The 17654-nt window shown below is 37.4% G+C and overlaps 1 protein-coding gene across 3 annotated transcripts in view; it reads left to right on the forward strand.

Moving 5' to 3' along the window:
- Positions 1 to 17654, forward strand: part of cadm2b (cell adhesion molecule 2b) — a 228500-nt gene that overhangs the window by 149236 nt on the left and 61610 nt on the right. The window lies entirely within an intron of this gene.

The following is a 17654-nucleotide window of genomic DNA, read 5'->3' on the forward strand; positions in this document are numbered from 1 at the left end:
AGTCAAAGACCACCTGTCAAATATTTAATCTCCAGCCAGTTTTTGTTTTTTAGTTTTCTGGTTTTTAACATCTGGAAAAAGGCAGAAGACATATTTTTAGCAGAACTTACGCAGACCTAAATATAAGTAAACTAAATATATATCATTTTCAGTAAAAGCTTTGCCTTTTTTTACAGCTTACATTAATTGCAGGACTCTTGCTTTTAGTTTTTCTTAGAAATCTGCAGGGATATTTTTTCCACACCTTCAAAGTTCAGTTTTAGAAGTAGCATTTTCTGCTCCTGATCCATGTAATGCAAATTACAAATTTAATCTCATCAGTCCATTAAACCTTACTCCTCATCTCACATGTAAATGATGGATGGTCTCTGTCATTTGCCCAATACTGTATATCAGTTTTATATCAGGAACAATAATAAAGAAAAAGTTTGTTTAAGAGATAAAAAAGGTTAGAAAATACACAGGTAAACAAAATTATGACTGTTGCTGGTGCATAAACCCAAACACAGTCATCTTCCTCAGGGGGAAAAGAAAGGAAAAATGTAGGAAATGTGCCCTTTAATTCAACACTGGTGAATTTACGTTGTACACATTAGCCTGGCTATCTAACAGGAGAAAACAGTGTCAGTTTAGAAAGAGCATTTCTACAGGCTGTATTCATATACCAGGATATATCCTACTACTTTCAGCAAATTGCACCTCATGCTCTTCTAGGGATATGAAAGCAGTTGTTGATAAGTTGAGTGGAATTGAACACAACAGCAGGTCATCTCCAGCAATACAAAAGCTCTCTTAGCTTTATTTTGCACCATGTGGTCTCATGAATAATATATCTTTGTTTTCAACACTACATGGAGAGGATTTTTTGAATGATTCGTCTGAATGCTAAGATGTCAAGAAGCAGGACAGTCAGCTTTATGTTTATTTGAATAAGGACAAGATTCTTGGGTGCAGCTTGCAGTCAGACTTTAATAGCTTGATCAGAATGGCATGTATTTTAATATTTATTTTCTGAAAATGGATTTAGTTCATGGTAATAGGAAATGTATCTCAGAATTGCTATATTGTATGATTCTGTCTGTCTGTGACCCTCTCTCTTTCTCCATTTTTCTCTCTCTTCCATCCCACTCCCATAATCAACCTATATGATGAACTCTATCCCATTGTGTTCTCCCTTTGATGTTGGAGTATCTCCAGCACAGACCCCAGAGTACCTCTAGGCTGTAAACCATCAAACTTATAAATAACTTACAGGCAGGAGACAGTGTCCATTATCCTTTTTCTCCATCCAATACTGTTCTATAGAAAATCCATATCTCAGGTAATGGAAAAAATACACCAGAGATCGTTGACTTGGAGCATGGGGTCTTCTCCATTTTCTTTTCAATGGAATCTATATTCTTGATTCAAAACTGAGATAGGCATATGTAGTACTCACGTTTGGCTAGTGGAATTACAATTTCAACGTCACTTTTTGGTACGCAAGAGACTCATGATATGTTCTCCACTCAGTGATTCCACAAAACAGAGAAAGTGTGTGAAGCCTGCCACCTTTAACTCCCCTTAAAAGGCTTTTAGCACTGGCCCAAACTGCACTTTTGGGAAGTGTGTCTGGGTCTGGCTGCATTTTGCGGGGGTGTCTAGAGTGCTTTTAAACCACTGAGCTATTACAGTTCAGCTGCATGTCATTGCTGTGTCTAGGCACCCACTCTTTAAAGGGAGAAAAAGGCACTCAAGGGCTTTATGCTAAGAGGTGGGAAATTCATTCCCTGTTCTGCTGACTCTTACCACCCATGGCGATAATTTAGCCAGGAGGACAGTACGCAGCCTTGGCGCTAAAAAAGATGTGTGTGTGTGTTTGTTTGTGTGTGCACACCAGCTCTGGGCTCACCACTGTGTGAGCGCAAAGCTCTGAATACAATCTGGACATTCCGCAGCAAGCAACAGCTGCTGCTCAGCCTTACATGCAGACAAGGGCTGCCTCAATACCAGAAATTTTATCACCAAAATGATACTGTGGCAAAAAAGTAAAATGTCAGGCTCAGAAACACAATAAAATGTGTGCCCTGGTGTTCCTACCCAAACATAACATTCCTAAACAAAAAAAAAACAAAAAAACAATCACATTCCTTTTTTCTTTTTACATAGGCTATATGTAGGCCTATTATAATGAAAAGCATATAATTGTCTAAAATGTCTTTGTATTTTGTGGCATTAACATTAAACTTCACTGTAACTAAGGGGCTGAGCCCAAATCCTGTAAAAAAAAACACCCAGACCATTATCCCTCCTCCACCAAACTTTATTGTTGATTTTGGTAGTTAGCATTCTCCTGGCATGGTCTGTCGCTTCATGGCTGAGCTGTTGTTGCTCCCAGACACTTCTTTTTCACAATAATAGCATTTACAGTTGACCAGGGCAGAACCAGCAGGGCAGAAAATTCAGAAAATGATTTGTGGAAAAGGTAGCATCCTATGACAGTGCCATGTTTAAAGTCACCAATCTTCTCAGTACAACACATTCCACTGCCGATGTTTGTGTGTTAGGATTGCATGGCTATGTGCTTGATCTTATACACATGTTAACAATGAGTGTGGCCGAAATCCCTGAACGTAATAATTAGCAGGGGTGTCCACATACTTTTGGCCATATGGTGTAGCTATAAGCCCCTAATAGATCTATGCTATCTAAGCACAAGCAGACCTTGTTATGTGTCTAATGCAGAGATGAACATAATGAGGTTTATGTTGAGAAAACATTTATAGTAAGCTCAACTTATCTCAATGAATTCATGAATTTTGTAGAGACAAAAAAGCTGGATATGCTATAATTGGAGCTACCTCCTTCAGCCACTGACAGTCAGCTCTTGAAATACTGCACAGCATAAAATCATACACTGAAAAAAGCATGCAAGACATTTGGGAGTTTGGAGGTAAGAAGGACTGAAGTGAAGTAGATAAGTGTGCTTTGGTCCAATAAATGAAATTTTTAAATTCTTTTTGGAAATTATGGATGTAGTGTCCTCTGGGCTAAAGAGGAGAGGGGCAATACCACTTGTTATCAGCACACAGCTAATAAGCATGCATGTGATGGTATATGGTATATGGTGCATTAGTGCACATGGGAGACTTGCACATCTGTGAAGGCACCATTTATATTGAACGATACATAGAACTTTTTGAGCAACATATGCTGCCATCTAGACACCGTCTTTTTCAAGAAAAGGCCTTTCTTATTTCAGCAAGACCATGTCAAACCATATTCTGCATGTATTATAACAGCTAAAATAGATTGGTGTACTAAACTGGCCTCTCTGTGGTTCAGACCTGTGATCCATTGAAAACATTTGCTGCATTATGAAACAAAACAAATATGACATAGGAAATCCTGAACTTTTGAGCAGCTGAAATCCTTTACATCCTCAGGCAAGGACGAAAAAAACATTTCATTTTCAAAGCTACAGCAATTGGTCTCCTCAGTTCCCAAATGCTTACAGAATGTTGTAAAAGAAGAAGTGATGCAACACCGTGGTAAACATGCCAATGTTCCAAATGTTTTGAAACGTGTTGCTGGCATCAAATTCAAAATGGGCATATATTTTTCAAAAAACAATAAATTTCTCAGTTTCAACATTTGATATGTTGTCTTTGTACTATTAGCTCGTTTAAAGAGCTTCTCTCCCTCTACTGTGCACTGTGGATGTGGATGTCTGGTTCATTTGGGCAGCATGTGCTGAGCTCTTTCTGCATAATTTGTTAGCTAATCTAATCTAGCCAACAAATGATAATGTTGCTCAAATGATTTGTCATCCATCAAAGCCACATAGCCTCAGTACTATTAACTAGCAAATGCTAACAGTGCTTGCATAACTGTCTAAGTTCCTACTTCCATTAAACACTAACACTTGCCACCGCAGTTACTGTAATCATTCCCAGCTGAACTTAAATTTACCTGTATAAAGCCATATCTCTCACAGATTCAACGTCCAACTTCTGGCAGAAAATAAAAGCTTTGAAAAAGAACAGCCCTGCTGCCATAAAGTAGTTTACATTACCAAAGCTATGCCACTGTCAATCACTGTGTATCTTTAGCAGCCTGTCATATTCTAAAGAGAATATTAACAGTGAGATGGGGGCATATAAAATAGCCTAACATGCATTACACTGTGTTTAATACATAATAGACTGTAGCTTATGTTGTTTCTAGGATAATGAGGTCACATTCTTTTCACCTGTATTTAGAAATGCTAATGAGCACATCTCTGCCCATTCGGGTCAAATTAGTATGCACAGATTTGCCTATAGACAGAATACAATGTCAGTGTAGTATTAGACTATTTAAATAAAGAATTGAAAATATTCAGTTAAATTCAGTGAAATATTTACCACCTTCAAGTATTGAAAAGCACTGAACTTTTGATGTGCAACATCAGATGAGACCACTTCCAGCTGCACAGTGACTCAGAAAGGACATATTTATCATATTCAACATACTACCGCTGTCCAAAAAAAATATTACCATTTTTTTACATTTTTTCTATGTCATTTGAACATAGCAGCTGCGCTTTATATTATGTAGAAATTTCATTATGAATGGATCAGTAGAAATGTTCCAAAATTACTTGAAATAGGATCTTTTTACATTAACTTGCATTAAAAGTTATGAACATTTTTGCCTTTTCCTGTAAAGTTACTACTTTGGAGATACATTTTATTTTTGGGGAGGTCTATACACTGAGTTATTTAATAATAAAATGTAACATTTTATGGGGGATAGTAAATTCCATTATATATGATTCTCAATTATTTGATACTTTCTGCATGTTCCCTCACATGGAGGGGTGCTTTGTGTCTTATGAATGTTTAATTAAAGCCTCAGGTAGGTTAAAAGAAGATGGGTGATTGCTTTGATGCTCTGAACTTGTGGGCACTGTCAAGCTGAGATGAATCAAGCACATTTTTGACAAGTCATTAAGTTGAATTGATTTATTCTACAGTAGTCATAAGCAACAGTAATGGAGTCTTGGCTTTTATATAATTACCTATGGATTTTCTCATATCTGCTCAAATTGAATTTCAAACGGCTGTCACAAAGTGGGAGATAGTAAACAGAACAGGCACCACGATATTATGTGTGAAGTGTTTTTCTTCAAGTTATGATCTTATTGCAGTATCCTGCCATTGTGCCTGTGTGATCTATGATGATCATATACAAAATCCATCTTAACCGTAATCTGCTGTGAAAGCTGGTGAGAGCCGCGTTCACTTTCAGCACCTTTAAAATGGCTGCAAAATGTAGCAACAAAAAACTCTGTGAAGCACTAGAGAAACTAGGTTTTAAATCAGGGTGCAGAATTTAAAGAAAATTGTTGGCTTTTCTATAAAGAAGGACCTTTAACTTCACTGCCAACCCTATTCTTAAACCCTTAACTGTCCGAGAGCAGTGGATTCAGGCTTCCATGAGAATAACTTAAGAATACTCCAGTTTCCATAGTTGTCTGTGTAGTTGAAGAATGATAAGCCTCTAGGTTGTAATAAGCCTGGGAATTGAAGGAGCTGACCTTTGATGACCTTTCATATGAGTTCATTTATTCATTTAAATTCGCCAGTATGAGAGCCTATTAAGTCAGAATGACCAACACCACAATAGCAATGTCAAATAAGTAAGCAAACAAACAAATGATTACCAGACTAAAAATAAACAAGTGTTAAGTCCAGTTTCTCAGGACCCTCAGTCAATCCACTTTTTGTTCTATTCCACTTCCCACACAGCTTAGCCAGTTAAACAAGGTTCATTACCTACACAAGCTGTGCTCGGAGCTGGAACAGAACAAAAGAGGACTGGCTGGAGGTCATTGAGGACTGAAGTGTAGATTTCTGGCCTAGATGTAGACTATTGCAAGCCTAGAGGCTATGTTTTAAAACAAATGTCATCTTGGCCTCACCCAAAGTAAAGGCTAAAATAAAGCAATAAACCAGAAAAGGCTGTGCATTACAGTGATTTTACACAGTTAAGGGGTGTTGTTATCACAATGTGAAGCAGAGTGGCCTCTGAATAATTTATTATTTATAATAACCACTATAATCAATTCTTTAAAAATACAATGAGGTTGGTTAACAGTAGATTTTGTTTGCATAACATTTAGCCTAACATAGCATAACATGATCAAAACAATAGATATACAGAGAGGAATTAAACACTAAATTAAAAATCAAATTAAAAATTAATCTAGGTTAATAAGGTGCCATTACAGGAGAGAAGTGCAGTAGAGCTAACAGTGTTTTAAACTGAGCTGAAAGCTGCTCAAACTGAGACATTTTAAGCCTGGATTTTAAAGTGTCTAGTGTCAGGGCTATTCTAATGTTGGTTCCACTGAAGAGCAGCATAATAGCTAAACGCTGCTTCTCCATGTTTAATCTTTACCTTAGGCAGGACTAACTGACTAGTTCCTAATGATCGATTTCTGCTCGGCTCATATCACTGAAGAATATCAGATAAATACGCTTGTCCTGCACCATTAAGTGATTTATAGGCCGGTGATAGTACCTTAACGTCTATTCTGTAACATACTGATAGCCAGTGTAGGGATTTAAGAATGGGGTGATGTGTTCCCTTCTTTTCTCCTAGAAGCTGCATTTTGAAACAACTGTACCTACACTACAGTCTATAGTACAAAGTACTCACGCAGGCAAGGCCTAGCCAAACATAAAGACTACATATTTTATAGGGTAAAAAAAAAATCAAGCTGCAAGATTAAATTAAGTAATTGCAGATTCTTTGCTCGTTGACAATAATTAACATCAAGCTTTACTGGCACAAACTCAGGACGAATCTCTTCCTTTGTCACTGCTGAGGCTGAGAATGAGGGAAGACACAGCTTTAATTAAATTCTAATGCAGACACCTTGCTTGTGAAAAATGAGAAACGTGCTACCGTAGCGCCGTCGCAGGACGAAATAGCCCAGTGGTTGTTCTAGATGAGCTTACCAATTTAGCTAGACATTTGCAATTGTCTGCGTATGTGACCTGAAAAATTATGGCATCTCGATGTCCCTGGGGAGGACGCTAGCCCCTGTCTTCCCACTCCGGGCCTGCGCTAAGAGAAGCCTCCAGTCCTAATTAAATATAACACATCCTTTCCCACACTGGAAGACTCGTTCCCCAAACATGTTGGCAAATAGGCCACACATAGCCAGCCAATTAATTAAAAAGTGTCATGTTGCTGCATTTGCAGTGATTAATAATTAGCTTGTCAACTTTGCGCTGCGGTCGGTCGGCTATGTTCCTTTCTGTGCTGTAGTTTTTCTCTACTGCTGCTGAACTTGTATTAGGCATCAGTGTTAGGTATTTTTTTTATAGACCACACTGTTCTGATATATCAGCAGGACACTGCCCTCTCTCTAAACTGTGTCAAAAATCTGTTGAGGTCTTTATTATTATGTGAGTAGGAGCTATGTCCATTTGTAAAAAGAATTAGTTCTTTGCTGAAAATGCTTGGAATGTCTTGACGATATGATATTTCGGAAAGTAGTCTGTCATGAATTGGACATTCTTTCAACCTAATAAACTGAGTTTGACCATTGACTGTGTGCATGTGTGTACATGTATGTATGTGGTTGTATTTTGTTTGTATATGTGTGTGATTGTTTTCATAAATAAAATGTCCTGGGCTAGCCTGCATTGGTCCAACAAAATGGTCCTGACTTTTTAAAAAAAAAATCAACTCATTTTCTTATATAATATAAAAAGCTAAAAGCGCAAAGCATTTCTTTTTAGTTACGGAGATAAAGGTCATGGTCAAACTGTCAGAGTACATCCTTCATTTATTTAATTTTCAGTCAAAATGGGCACTGAGTACAAGTTATTTATTAGAAAAAAAAGCAGAAAGCATACTTCACAAAAAATAAACAACTAAATAAAAACAGTATTTAGAGAGTATACCCTTTGCCTTTTTAAAGCTTTCATTCTTTTTAAGAATGTGCAATATTTGCTTTCAGTTTCTAAACTGTGAAAAAACTGTCGGGATATTTTTTCACACCTTCAATGTTCAACTTTAGAAGTTGGTTGCATTTTCTGCACAGTACTGTAGGTAGGTACACACAAGAGGTTCTCAATCCTGGAAATCTACCATCCTGCAGAGTTTAGCTCCTGACTGATCCAGTTATTTAAGGTCTTCAGGGTCATCTGACATATTAGAGTCCGATGTGATAATTCTCCAGGACAAGGATTAAGCACCTCATTACATACAATGTGTACTGTATATACTCCCCTGTTATGTACCATAATATACACTCACCAAGCACTTTTTTAGGAACACCATACTAATACTGGGTAAGGCCTCCTTTTGCTCTCAAAACGGCCTCAATCTTTCAGGCATGGATTCCACAAGATGTTGGAAACATGCCTTAGACATTCTTGTCCATGCTGACATGATTGCATCATGCAGTTTTTCAGGTGCGCTTTCATGCTTCCAATTGTGCTGCTACTAAAGAACACAGAACTCATTGTTGTGTTAATGAAACCAACCAAACCAAACAAACTTTTGCTTTGTGACATGCTGCATTATTATGCTGGAAGTAACCATTAGAACATGATAAACTGTGGCCATGAAGGGATGTGCATGGTCAGCAACAACACGTAAGCGATTCAAGCAATGATTGATTGGTATTAAAAGGCTCAAAGTGCACCAAGAAAACATTACCCACATCATTACACCACCTCCACCAGCCTGGACTGTTGGCAGCTTGAATCCAGTCCATGGATTCAAGCTGTTTGTGCCAGATTCTGACCATACCATTTGTATGCCTTAGTAGAAATCGAGATTCATCAGACCAGGCTATATTTTCCCAGTTTTCAACCTCTGCTTTCTGTTCCTGGCTGACAGAAGTGGAATCCAATGTGGTCTTCTGCTGTTGTGCATTCTGAGATTCTTTTCTGCTCACCACAAGTGTACAGAGTGGTTATCCAAATTACTGTAGCCTTTCTGTCAGCTTGATCCAGTCTGACCATTCTTTATTGACCTCTTTCAACAACAAGGCGTTTCCTTCCACAGAACTGCTGCTCACTGGATGTTTTTTCTTTATTGCACCAGTCCAAGTAAACTCTAGATACTGGAGATCAGCAGTTATAGAAATACTTACATATACTCAAATACTCATGTCTGGCGCCAACAATCATGCCACGGTCAAAATCACTGCACTGCTTTAATGCACTGCACTGCTGCCACATGATTCGCTAATGAGATACCTGCATGTTTTATTACACTTTTTGTACACCATATTTTTTACACCATTTGAAAATGCCAGCTGCCCTTAACATTGATTAATGATAAATGGACAAACAGAAATGGTACAAAATTTCTTGATACATTTACTTGCATTAAAAGCAAGTTAAGATGTTTAAGACATTAAGAATGTTTTTTTTTTTCCTTCTGTTACATTTTGTTCCACCAGTCTTTATATGTATCAGTGTTGGAACAAAACCTTGTATCTTAGAAGGACATGTACATGACACCAAGACCAGACAAGGTATAAAAAAAAATGTGTTATGTGTGTGTGTGTGTGTGTGTGTGTGTGTGTGTGTGTGTGTACATTAATACCAAAATGAAACCTTGCCTGTAAGATAATTAATCTTCCCTCTCTTCCCCAGCATGAGGGCACTTCACAAATACTGAACTTTAATTTTCCTTTCCCCAAAAAAGAAGGCTGACAGACATACCAATCACATAGAATTACAAATATTACCTCTCACATTAGATCCCATTTAATCTTCTGCTGGCTTGGAGCCTTGCAGCTAGCATGAAAAGGGAACTGATCAGATAAGCATGCTTTTCATTCCTCTGGCTTCACTCATAAGTGGTTAGTAGAAAAAAAAACACTTGTTCAGTTGACTTTCGTTCTCAAGGGCTATCAGTAGATCTATGAAGAAGTCATACTGGATATAAGTTGATGGATTTATTTAAAGCCGTGCTAAGGTCTGCATTCTACTGATATTAAAAAGTTTCACTTAGATATTGCCTCACCCTTAGAAGGTGCATTTTGTTATCTGAATCTTCAGCAGCCTCTGGGAATCACTACAGGCTTGGTCAAGAGCCGTGCTGTCTCTACCATGACACCTGAAGACATCCTGCTTGACACACACGTACACACACTCTCACTCAAACACACACACACACGCACAAAAAAATCATTCCTTTGAGCTCTGCTGTAAACTTTAATATAGTGGATAAAGACTGCACATCAGCCCAGATTGAAAATGGGAGGTGATATCAGTGGGTAATGAATTGAGATGAGACCTTTTCCCTCTGAGCGCTTTGCAGTTTATTTGTTAGCTTTTTGGTAGCGCCTGCAGCCTACAGTTTATTCTACTATGGTTTGCTCCACTGCCTTCTGGCCATTCATCAAGGCCTAGATTTCCATTATGTGGCTCAGTCAGCTGAAACAGAAAAAAGCTTTTTGGGCCGCATGGCTCATTCTTTCTCCTCCTGATTTCTGCTTCTTCTCAGCAGACACGTTGACGACATGTTGACTTTATGATAGCATGCTGTGATACAGTGCACTCCGTATGTATCGGAATAGGAAAGTGAACATTGTTAATTTTGCTGTATACTCAAGCTCTTTCAAATAAGAATTAAATGATGGGCACAAGGGTATTCTTAGTGGGTATTCTGGTGCCTACCCACATATCAGCACACTCAGATTTTCAGCTAACCTTAATCTGTCTATGCATGTATATTTGGAAATGGTTTGGAACAATGTTTGGAAATAGTTAAATGAGCACAATGACACACACACACACACACACACACACACATTTTCTAAACCGCTTATCCTTCTGGGTCGCGGGGGGTCCCGGCGGTCATTGGGCGAAAAGGCAGGAAACATCCTGGACAGGATATCCAGCATATCCAGTCCATATGTAGTATTTTCTTTTAGAATATTTGTAATACTTGCACAGTATTTGTTGTTTTGTTTTGTTTTTTTTTTAATATGTGCTATTTCTATTTATTTTCTAACAAGAAGGTGTTCCCACATTGCTACAGCTCTAGCTCTAGCTTCAGTAATGCACAAAAATGTAATGACCAGGGCAATAGAATAAGCCAGTTTTAGTCCACCAGGCCTCTGGTTTAATCTAGTCTAGTCTAGTCTAGTAAAATATAACATTACTGAACAATGAAACATATTTTTAGAAAGCTTCAGAAACATGACTGCAAAGAGTGACAAAAAATGAATCAAAAATAATAATAAAATAAATAAATTTTGACAACAAAAAGAATATGTGAAAAGAGAAATAATATGTGGCTGTATAATTATCTATACGTGTAAATGTAGAAACAGGATGCCATTTCTATAGCATTAATGCTTGATGTACCTAACTAAAAAATAATCATTTGATGGAACATTACACATGAACAAGGCAAAACCCTAAAACCAAAGGAAGGTTTTGGGGGAACGTTTTGGACTTTCCAAGACAAGTTTGTTGTACCCCTTAAATGGCCAGTGCTCACTAGCGGGCCCAAACTTTTATTAAAGACTTGTATAACATAACCTATCTCAACCAGTTTGTATTGAAATCCTTGTATTTACTGAATAATATGCCTTCGTTTGTAATAAGCCTGGAATTTTAAGGTGTTCATTTAAACCTTTCAAGACAATTTTCTTAATTTCTTTTGACTGACTTCAAAAGCCTCTCAAAACAAACAGCCTGGAAGGGACTGTAGAAAAGACTTGGCAAAAGATTTCAGAAAAAGATTTGTTACTGTTAATGTGGTCAGTGAATTGGAACCCTAATGTAGATTGTATGCAGGCAAAAAATGAACTTTCCATTCTACTTTAATTTACTTTCATTATTTTGTCCATATGCTCACATCTAGAATGTAATATCTGAAAACAGACAGTGCTATAATTCCGAATCAACAAAGCAGATGCTGCAAAATACCCAGAGCTAAAAGGTCACGTTCTTTATGAGGTTATAAAAGGTATTATTACTCCATATTCATTTTTTTTCATATTAATCTACTTTATTTAAGTGCACAGCACAAATGACTTTTTTCACTTTCTCAATACTTTAGATAGGAATGAAGTTTCACATCTTAAAAATGCATCATATTCTTCAGATGTGGTGTGTATGAAATCTACACAGGATTTATAGCATGAATAGCTGGACATAGTTGGAGTCCTACAACTGTTTCTTTTCACTTGCCTGATCAACAGTACAATTTATTATACATCTGATCTCAGCTCTCTGTCCAGGTACACTCAAACCACACACTTGCAATAGTTAATAATGCATTTTGATGCCTACTGAAGATCTGTGTGGTTCTCTGGAGTCTAAATAAAAGCCCAATAGCAATTACAGCCATTCCATTTAAACAGCCTATTTAAATAGGCTTTAATGTGTGAAAGCAGTGGGGTGTCTCACATACAAAAACACAGGGTCAAAGGTTCAAATCCACATGTGGTGCGCTAGGTAAAAAGATCAGGTCAGAGACCTGCATATTCTAAAATTCTTACCTTCCACTGTTCCTGCACCCTTAATTGAGGCAGGCTGTAGTGACAGGTTTTAGATTAGCTGGTAGAATTGTTTCTTCAAATGTATACATTTACATATGTACAGTAATTTGCAAAAGTGTCCACAGTTTGTTTATTTAATTTCAGTCAAAACAGCCATTAAATACATAAATAAATAAAGTAATTGATTTTTTCAGGAGATATTTCTGAGGAGATTAGATATAGGATATCTATTGGCACACTGGAGTTTCCTGTAATTTAGAGAAAATGACACTCCGAACAATCGTGCAAGACCTGGTAGACCACCAAAACAGATAAACAGGACCCTTTGAGAGATGAATCAAATCTACCTGTGTTTCTGTCCGTCTTTCAATGTGAAAAGACAACACAACGCTATGGGTCTGAAAGGATGTGTAGCTGTCAAGAAGCCGTTTAAGCCATATAATTATCTATATGTACAAATGTATTAACAGACAAAGGTATCAACACTGATGCCACAGAAACAGGACTCCACTTCTGTGGCATCAATGCTTTAAGTACCTACCCAATAGATAATGAGCAAGCTGGTTACTCTTCAACTGCACTAGCCAACAAGGAAAAGCAAACATAATGATGAAGCAAGCTCCATGTAAAGACCGGCCAGTATAACTAACCTGAAAATAACTGATGCTTGTTACTCAGTTAACTTACTGCTAGATGGGATATCTTGATGTTTGTTTAGGTGCAATTCATTTTGGAGTAAAATAAGAACCTATTTGCATTTGAGGAGTTGTCATGTAACTAGTAATGTAAAAGGGTTTAGATTTAGATTATAGGGTTTATATGACTTGCTCAGTAGCTAGTAATCTTTGATTGCAGAGCAAAGCAATGCCTACTTTTTGCAATAGCAGGGATGGAAATGGCCAGATATAACTGGGGAACCCTACTTGTTTGTCTGTTTTTTTCCCTTTTTTGTGAAATGGTGCATTTGCACCTATCTGAAAATATCCAAAGATGATTTTACATTCATAGATTTTTAATGAACCAGTAAATGTTTGTCAACTACATTTTCTGAATGAAAATAATACAAGGACACATTAGCTGAAAGCTTTGTTGTTTGTTGTAAACTTGACTTTACCTCGAATCAAATAACATTAAATACACAGAATAGACTTGATATTCAAAAAAGTGCCACCAAGCTCCGAGGAAACCAGAGAAAGACCAACCACTTTTAATATCGATTGTGAACTTTCATGGCTGCTTTTATTTTGCCTTACAAACACGCTGTGCATACTGACTTGGGAACAGCATCCCAGTGCATTATGTTTATATTTTCAGTGCAAGTCAATGTAACATGTTTCTGTTTTTGTTTGAATGAACTTCATAATGGATAATTGGTTACAAACAGGGTATTTCAAAAAGAAAGATCCCAAAGCCTGAGCCACTTTCAAGTGGAACTTGAACTGAAGAAAATACAGAAGTGAGTAGTCATATCGCACCACAACAAAAACAAACACAAAGAATTTCTTTAGGTGACAAAGATCTCAACTGCTCCTCACAAAACATGCATTAAGTGGAACTCAGTTTGAGCCAGTACCTGCTGATTTTGAGATGCTAACAGCACCTGTGATGAAGATGTTCATTTTTTACTGTCTATTTTGCATTGTATTATAAAATCACACAAAATTGATATGCTACATTGAATACTGAATCAATGTTCTAGTCTGGATAAATGTTCTGGTCAGTTAAATCTTGTGTGCCTCAGAAGCTTTCATGGTTAGTTGTGTGGGCCGCGAGTTAGAAAAGGCCAGAAACCACTAATATATAACATATACACATATATAACATATATATACACCAATCAGGCATAACATTATGACCACCTCCTTGTTTCTACACTCATTGTCCATTTTGTCAGCTCCACTTAATATATAAGAACTTTGTAGTTCTACAGTTAGAGACTGTAGTTCATCTGTTTCTCTGCATACTTTGTTAGCCCCCTTTTACCCTGTTCTTCAGTTGTCAGGACCCCCATGGACCACCACAGAGCAGGTACTATTTGGGTAGTGGGTCATTCTCAGCATTGCAGTAACGCTGACGTGATGGTGGTGTGTTAGTGTGTGTTGCGCTGGTCTGAGTGGATCAGACACAGCAGTGCTGCTAGAGTTTTTAAACACTGTGTCCACTCACTGTCCACTCAATTAGACACTCCTACCTTGTCAGTCTACCATGTAGATGTAAAGTTAGAGACGATAGCTCATCTGCTGCTGCACAATTTGTGTTGGTCATCCTCTAGTCCTTCATCAGTGGTCACAGGACGCTGCCCACAGGACGCTGTTGGCTGGATATTTTTGATTGGTGGACTATTCTCAGTCCAGCAGTGACACTAAGGTGTTCAAAAACTCCAGCAGCACTGCTGTGTCTGATCCACTCAGACCAGCGCAACACACACCAACACACAACCACCACGTCAGTGTTACTGCAGTGCTGAGAATGATCCACCACCCAAATAGTACCGGCTCACTGAGGGTCCATGGGGGTCCTGACAACTGAAGAACAAGGTAAAAGGGGGCTAACATGCAGAGAAACAGATGGACTACAGTCTGTAATTGTAGAACTACAAAGTGCACTTATATATTAAGTGGAGCTGACAAAATGGACAATGAGTGTAGAAACAAGGAGGTGCTCATAATGTTATGCCTGATTGGTGTGTATATATATATATATATATATCAGACTGTTGTCAGAACAAAACCTTGTATCTCCAAAGTGATAACTTTATAGGAGAAGGAAAAAAACATACTTTACTTTTAATGCAAGTCAGTGGAACCAGACTTTTTTCCAAGTCATTTTGGGTAAATTCTTTTGATCCATTTATCATGAAATTTACACACAATGTAAAGGGCAACAGACATTTTCAAATTACTGAAAAATGACAAAAAAGGAGATACAAGGTTTTGTTCCAACAGCAGCGATATAATATATATATGTAGCATTACACTAAAATTGTAGATTAGAAGTAAATGTCTTAGAGATAAAAAGAAGCTGCTGGTGTTCCCAGAACAGTGGATTGACCTCAACATTACTGAATGTGATTCAAGGGTTACTTTTTTATTGGTGAGAAGCAGAAAACGCAACTTCTAAAACTGAACTTTGGAGGTGTGAAAAAATATCCTGGCAGATTTCTTTAAAAGACTGAAAGGAAGCCTCCTGACAGGAATGGAAGTTGTAATAAAGGGTGGGCACACTAAATACTGAAAAAAAATACATTAAATTTAGTGATGATGATGCTCTTTTGAAATTTTCTGTCAAATATGTTTTCCACTTTTTTTCTTATTGTCTGTTTTAAAGGCTGCTAAAAAATACTATATTATTATTCTTTATGTATATCCCAATTAGCTTCCACAAAGTGGTTGCTAGTCTTCCTGGGTTCCACACAAAAGCAATTACAATAAAAATAAAGCAAACATCTTTACAATCATCCTGTACCTTAAACAAGACAAAAACAAACAAAACTCAGGAATAAATCTAATATTCATCAAATATTATTTGAATAGCTTTTTAAAGGAAAATCTACTTAGAATCTTTTTGATGTCAATAGAGAGCATATTCCAAGCTAAAAACATCCTATAAAGAACAGTTCTCTTCATACAATTTGATTGTGGACTTGGCACCACATACTGCTGCTAAAAAATACTGCTGAATATTTTAGTAGAGGAAAAATATGTAGTAAAGCAGACAATGCGTAAAACATTCTTAAAGCATTCTGGAGACTTTTTTTTGTAGAATTGAGACAACTGGCAAGGCTTACTTCCTTCCAGATATGTGTATTATGTGATCAGTGACCTAGATTTATGGTCTTGCTGACTGCCATATCTTGAGCAAATACAAGCCCACATAATCTTGGTAAGACAATAATGTATTCTTCTCTTCCAAGTTCTTTTATGTGACATATCATTGTGTCCTACGAGGAACGAGGCCCGGCACAACCTGAAAGCTGCATGATTAAGACTTCAGCAGCCAGGCTAAGCTTCCTGCACTTTAATGCTCTCTCTTCTACTATAATATTGATGTATGTCATTCTTAACTGATGCAGTGAAGTCCATATATTAATCCCAGTAGTATCAGTGCATTGGCAATCCACATTGCTACTGACCTGAGAGTCTAAATCCCATCATTTTCAGTCCTATATACAGTTATACTGTGTGCAAATTACTGATTACTGATTTTGGATAAGGAAATTATCTTTTTAGAGGTTCATTAATCTCTGATTCAGAATAAATTCTGAATCAGATGTTCTGCGCTGACTGCTGTTTTTTCTTATTTGTTGTGCTGCACTCTTAAAAATAAAAGTTTCGAAATGGTTCTTGTCTTGAGCATATAGTTTTTGGAAAAGAGAAAACTGAATTTTCACATTATTTGGAGCCTGTTGGGAGAACAAACTTATTTGGTTTATTTGGAAAACTTTTAAAAGATTCTTCATACTCAAATATTTCATTTACAAAAATGGTTCTTCAACTCACTAAACCCGAAGCCCACATTTTGCAAAGTGCATAGCTACCTTCAAGCCAGTCTTCAGAACGGTTTAAGCTACAGACATGATACACATGATACGCATATCAGAAAACTCAGCAGACCTGGCCTTCACTAGCTAGCGTGACATCATCGAGCTGTGACATCAGCATCAGCAAGTAATCCTAGTTGAAAAATCACTCAAATTCCTGATATTAGCGCTCTGCTTTTGGCCTTTATAGCCAGACAAAGGGTTAAAATAGCTGCATGATTCACAAATCACAGCACTCAGCAGACCCTGCCCTCGCTAATTAGAGTGATTTCATCCACCTGTGACCAACCATCAGACAGCAATCCAGCTTCAAAAAAACGCTGTTTAAATCCCGCATTAATGTCAATTTAAATGCCTGATTTGAATGCTTCACTGCACATGTTTGGTCTGGAACTTCTCCTCCTGTCTCCTGACTCTGAGTTTACTGCTGATAATCAGAAATTTACACATAATAGCACAGTTACACCATGAGAAATGTGAGGCCATATGATCTCCATGTGCTTCTGCTCTGTTTCTGCTAAGAGAGTGGGGAGGAGCGGAGTAACAGAACATAGGTTGTTTTCCAATCCACAAGACTAAGTGCACTTTAATCTTTCCTTCAAA

This window comes from Colossoma macropomum, unplaced genomic scaffold (genome assembly GCF_904425465.1).
Source record: "Colossoma macropomum unplaced genomic scaffold, Colossoma_macropomum, whole genome shotgun sequence".
NCBI lineage: Eukaryota > Metazoa > Chordata > Actinopteri > Characiformes > Serrasalmidae > Colossoma > Colossoma macropomum.